The following is a 5,729-nucleotide window of genomic DNA, read 5'->3' on the forward strand; positions in this document are numbered from 1 at the left end:
CTCTTACCTCTAACACCAAGATTCTCTAACCCAAGCTTCAATTTTGCTCCTAGATGTTGAATCCCTCTTTGCCTTCTAACCCTTGTTGTTGTTGTTGCCTCTAGTCTCTATCTCTATCTCTTTCTCAAATGAAATGAAATGAATAATGTTTGTAAAACCTAGTTTTACTAACAACTAGAGTTTATATACTATCTCTACTCAATTGGGCTTATCTCTTAAACCTTAATGGGCCTAACCCATTTCTATTCTAACACTCCAAAATGTCACTACTCACTTAATGGTAAATTATAACACTAACGGTCACTTAATGGTAATTAAAATAATTACTACCCCCTCTCTAGTAACTTGGTAAAATAATACTCTTACTAAGCACTTAAAAAAATAATAACTTTCTGCAAAATTACAAAATTGCCACTGCCCTCAAATGACCAAAACGCCCCTAAGTTCACAATGACTAAAATACCCTTCTACACCGAATTCTACAATTCCCAACCAAAAATACACACAGAGGCAAATAATCACATAAGAGCACATATAACACACATAAATAAATAATAAAATAAAACTAGCGAAAATCGGGCTGTTACACGTGGTACCAAGTGCAGTTAGTGCGATGGACCTATTGAACCTTGCATATAAAGCCCTTCAGAACATATGTAGGGTTGGGCATCACCCCAAGCCGGAACAATCCTTATTATATAATCCTAAGCTACAATGTAAACAAAACTTGCAAACCCTTAACCCTAGATTTTGAGCGGGAAATGCATCTCCTAATCTCATTAAATGCTGAATTTGAAATTCAAATCCCCACTAAAAGGTTACAATGAACCGAGTGCAGCCACCCACATGTATTCCAACTACATTAAATGTTGGTGCCTTTCCAATCTTTTATTTGTATTGTAAATGACAAACCATTAATGTCATTTGTTTTCAATATTTGGTGTTGCAACCTAACCCTCTCTCTCTCCCTTTTCTCTCACACTCATCGACCCTTTCTCTTCCTTCACCGTTTTCTCTCTCTTCAAAGTTCAATCACCAACGTTTCACCATGCCAAAATCTGCTTCTCGATGCCAAACCTGCTGATAACCGGTGGAAGTGCAAGGGCGCTGGTACTGGAACTAACCTCCGTTTCTCCCTTCTCTCTTCACAGGTTGAATCTTCCCCTCTTACTCTCTTTCTCAATTCATTCATCATCGGTTAATTGTTACAAACTGATATCAATTCATTTCAGACCTGGTGCTTCCCCTAAAAATCTACTCAGCTGGTTGGATTTGTTCTTCCTCTATTATTTCACGGGTGTTGGCTTCTCATTTGTTTTAGATCAAGAAGGTAGCATCCATCCCACATGATGTTACTTTGTGCAAGGAAGTATTTGATTGGAAGAGATCCGCTTAAATGTTCAGGTTCTCAATCTTATAAGATGTTATTTTTGTCAATCGGGAAAACATGTTTGTTTGTTGCTCTGATTGGTTTGTATACTTAATATTCCCTTACAACTTCTCAAAATGTTAACTTTGAAGCTACCACTGAGTTTTATAAAATTGGGTAATGTTTTGTTTCACTGGAATTTTATATTGATTTATTAAATTGTGGTCGATAGTTAGTTTGACATTTTCTGAAATTGGTGTTATCAAAGGATTTTCTATTGTTAGAAATGGGATAGTGCAATTATATCATCAAGGGCTGGTTTGGTCTTAACAAATTATGAGGGGGATGCACTGACGTCATGGACATATATATGCATCACTTCATAATTTTTATGGTGGTTCCTAGAATTGTTTAGAAGGAGTTTACTTTAAATTTTATTTTCTTCTCTCTTCTGCCAAGTAAAGGGATGAATTTTCTCTATAATTTTCGTTTTGTAAATGCATACTTTATAGATTTCCTTTGGTTAAAGATATATGACATTTGACGGTTGATTGATTGATATGTTGAAAATATGGCTAATTTTTTCAGTTTTATTTTTAATTTATGCTAATTTTGTTTAATTTCACAATAAACATCTGGGTCTGGTTCTGTTTCATTTACATTACAGTTAACATACTTCTTTTTACGGGTAGATGAGGTTGTCGAAAAAAATGGGTTTTGTTCTAGATTTTAACAAATCTGGGTTTTGCACCATTTCATTTACGTTAGAAACCCTCTTCTGCTAATAGATGCTAAGAGTGAAGGAAAACATGCATTACTTTTTTTTTATTATGGCTTTTGATAGATACCCTCTACTGCTGTTTTTGCTGTTATGGTGTTGCAGGTGCTGTTTTTTAGGTGTGGGGTGCGGCAGTTCTGTCTGCTGCTAAAACCATTGCTGTTTGGCTTTGCACGGCTTCTGTTAGCGCTTCTGCTAAGCCTCTGTGAGTGCTTTTGTTAGTTGTTAGAGCAACAATGGTTCCCTTTGCCGTGTAGGAGTTTTGGTGCTTTTGGTGTGGCTGTGTTTTTTATCTTGCACCCTTTGTAATATGTTTTTCTGTTGCATTCTAGGTGTGTCTTACACCTCAGTCCTGCTTAATAAAATTTAGCAATTCAAAAAAAAAAAGGAGGACGTATCTAATAAGGCTGATCGTTTATCTATTATGTTCCCGTGTATGTAAATGTACAACTAATGTAACTGTGTTTCATCACTTTTTGGTATTTTACGGGACTAATAGGATGAGTTCGGTAACAACTTATTTGGATGCGCCTCTACGCACTTTTGAAAATTCATTATCCTTAACATCTTATAAGATTCTTTGGGTTTGAAAGGTTTTTTATGTGGAGAGCGTTTGTGTTCTGCTGTTCTTTCATTTGCGTATTAGGTAAACAAGTAAAGGATTTTGTTTCTATTTTTTTCTTTCTCAACATATCTATTTAATATATGTTCCATTTTTTGTTTGTTTCAGCCTTGGCAAATTATCACGAGGACAAGCAACAACCACTGAATGCATAAGACAGAAGCTACAAAAGGTAAATACAAATTCCTCTTTACAAATAGGTTTGTCCACTGCCTGTTTGATATATTGTCTCTATTGTCTCTACGAATTTTCACTTATAATTGGTTTTTCATTCAAAATTTTAAAACCCATTTCAAATTTAAAATACTCCATATATTGACTTGATCTGTGAACATGTTGTGTTATATTACTTATTTTTAAAATAAGATAAAGCCCGTAATAACATATTTGAGAGGTTGATTTTGGCGTGAACTGCATAAGTATTAAAAACACCTAAGTTATTGTTGTGATATGTCGATTTTGAATGTGGTATTCCATTTTTTTTGTTGCTCAATGTCATCCTAAACTTAGGTTGTGTGCACAATGTAAGCTACTTATAATTATTATATTCACAATTCAGTAGAAGGCTACCTATAGGAAGTTGGTTGTTGGTAAGACCTCCCTCTAATGATGATATTACTTGAAGAACTCAACCTAATCATGCTTATACTATCTGCTAAAACCTTATCATGCTTATACTATCTGCTAAGCAACATATAGTCTAGATATTTGATGGTTTCAATGTAATTTAATTTGATGGCAGGTGTGTTTACAAAAGGGATGGTTTGTTTCAACATACTAGAAAATTGGTTTATTACAAGGCAACCATGCCTGGGTATAATCAACAGTGTGCTTTTATTCAGAGATAATAGCACTGCTGCAGTAAACCAAGTTCTTATACTTTGTTAATTGTGTTTTTGAATGGTTAAGTCCAACTACTTCATTATCTATTGCATAGATCAATGAAAGCATGTGTATTAAGCTAAGCCTTGACTGGGTATACAACTAAGCATTGAGAACACAAATATTCAAAATACACAGACCAACCTATTAATGACGTTTTGTCCTTCCTGGTTGAGTGGTATCAACACGGTTTAGAACTGATATAGATAAGCAAGTGCTGAGATTTTTAGCTAAAATAATCATTGTGCAACCTATAGTGAATCGTGTTTAATTTTTTTTTAATTGTCTCTTTGCATACTCAGGTACAGTTACTTCACTAACTAAACACATATCTCAATGAAGTTATGGATATTGAGCTAACTATTTGATTGGATATACAAGATGGCATTGAGAACGCTATGGTAGGTCTGACCAGCCTTTTAAGCATGCTTTGCAACTGAGCAGTATATGCAAGTTTTGGGATTTGAATTCATAACGATCATTATTACTTGAGTATGATGTTACTTATAAGGACTTAACAAATATAGCAGACAAAATGTGATCCTATTAATAGGTTGTGTGCTCGAGATAAGCTACTTATAATTTCTGGTTTGCTGTCCTGCAGTTGGGTTTTTTCTTTATCCGAGACTGGATTGTCGAGGCCCTGTAGTTGTGGCCTGCAGCTTTGGCAGCTGCCTGGTGGCTGGTTGTGTAGCTGGCAGTAGCTGAAACTACCTTGCGGCTCATCTGTTTTTAGCCTCAGTTGGTTTTCTACAATGCCTGTTGCTGCTGGTGCAGTTGGTTGCGGTTGTTGCTTCCTGGTTCCTCCCTGTTTCGGCCTCAGTTTTGGCTTTTTTGGAGTGCTCCTCTTGAGCTGTGTTTTTTGTGATCGTAGGAGTAGAGCTTTGGGTCTGAAATCTGATGACTTTTATTGGATTGCAGGGTCAAAGCTTTCGCGTTTTTGGTTGTTTTCTGGTGTTTTTTTTTTCTTTGATGTTACGCTTCTGTGTTTTTTCACCGCCTCTTAGCGTCTTGCTAGAGTTTCGGTCTAAATAATATTTGTTGGTTCAAAAAAAAAAGTTGGCCATATGTTGTTAGCTGTAGGTTTGTTAGGTTGATGAAGTGATGATATTACTTGAAGAACCCAATGTATGCATGCTTATACTAAGTGATAAGCAAAATATTCGTCCAGATATTTTTCACTTCCAATGTAATCTAATGTGATACAAGCTTCTTCTATATTGTCCAGATATTTGGCTGCAACTTACTGCACTATTACTTAACTTGCATGCTTATCAAAACTTGGTATAACCAATGGTGTGCTCTTAGCATGCATAATAGACATACTTCATTAACTAACTTGATTAAGGAAAGAAGCCATGATCAGACTTCATTGTTTGAGTTTAATTCAAAGTTGTACTGAATTAATTAAGTTGCAAATTGTGACATTCCTATGTAAGTGATCAAACATAATTCCTGCTACTATAATTCCTTCTACTATAATTCTTGCTACTGAAATATTTTCCTTTAAAGACACAAATAAATAGTCATACCAAACAAAACTATTTCAATCTGATGTAAATAAGTCTATGAGCCATGTTGAATATGCAAACTTATGAGCTTGAATTTGATCCTTCCAAAGTGCACACTTTGTTGTTGCTATTTGTTATCTATTCTAACGACGCTTCAAGTGCGATATCTTTTTGACTATCATATTTTGTTGTTTTTTATGTCAATTAACCATACAGTTTTCATATATACATTTATTATTATATAAATGCATGTTGATTGTTTTGTCTAAAATGTGTTATTTGTGGCTGCACTACACTTCAAATGTTGTTTACAAAGAAATTTTCCGCAATGTACCAACATGAAATAATTTTAATTGTATTTTATTGGTCACATTGTATTGGTACTAAAGCACCTTTTTTATTTATTTATTTGAATGATGTATTTGCCGTTAATATGACCCGTGCGGCAGCACGGGTGCAAGGTCTAGTTTTATTAATAATATTGTCTCGTGTATGTTGAAATAACTCATATAATATATCCGAAATCTCAAAATAGTCACTGTAAAAATAAAAACATAGATTATACTC

General features: G+C 34.6%; 1 long non-coding RNA gene across 4 annotated transcripts; it reads left to right on the forward strand.

Moving 5' to 3' along the window:
* Positions 1–692: 692 nt before the first annotated feature.
* On the forward strand, positions 693–4,893 carry LOC146953866 (uncharacterized). Of its 4 annotated transcripts, XR_015011235.1 has the most exons (7): positions 693–1,151; positions 1,233–1,404; positions 2,253–2,352; positions 2,741–2,793; positions 2,878–2,941; positions 3,954–4,052; positions 4,256–4,893. It is a non-coding gene; the product is annotated as an uncharacterized LOC146953866 (long non-coding RNA). The 4 variants fall into 4 exon arrangements; XR_015011237.1 differs by having other exon boundaries at positions 2,253–2,793; positions 3,512–4,052; XR_015011234.1 differs by having other exon boundaries at positions 2,253–2,793.
* The last annotated feature ends 836 nt before the right edge of the window (positions 4,894–5,729 follow it).

Source organism: Medicago sativa, chromosome 1 (assembly GCF_051527215.1).
Source record: "Medicago sativa cultivar Bolivia chromosome 1, Bolivia_mono, whole genome shotgun sequence".
Taxonomy (NCBI): Eukaryota; Viridiplantae; Streptophyta; class Magnoliopsida; order Fabales; family Fabaceae; genus Medicago; species Medicago sativa.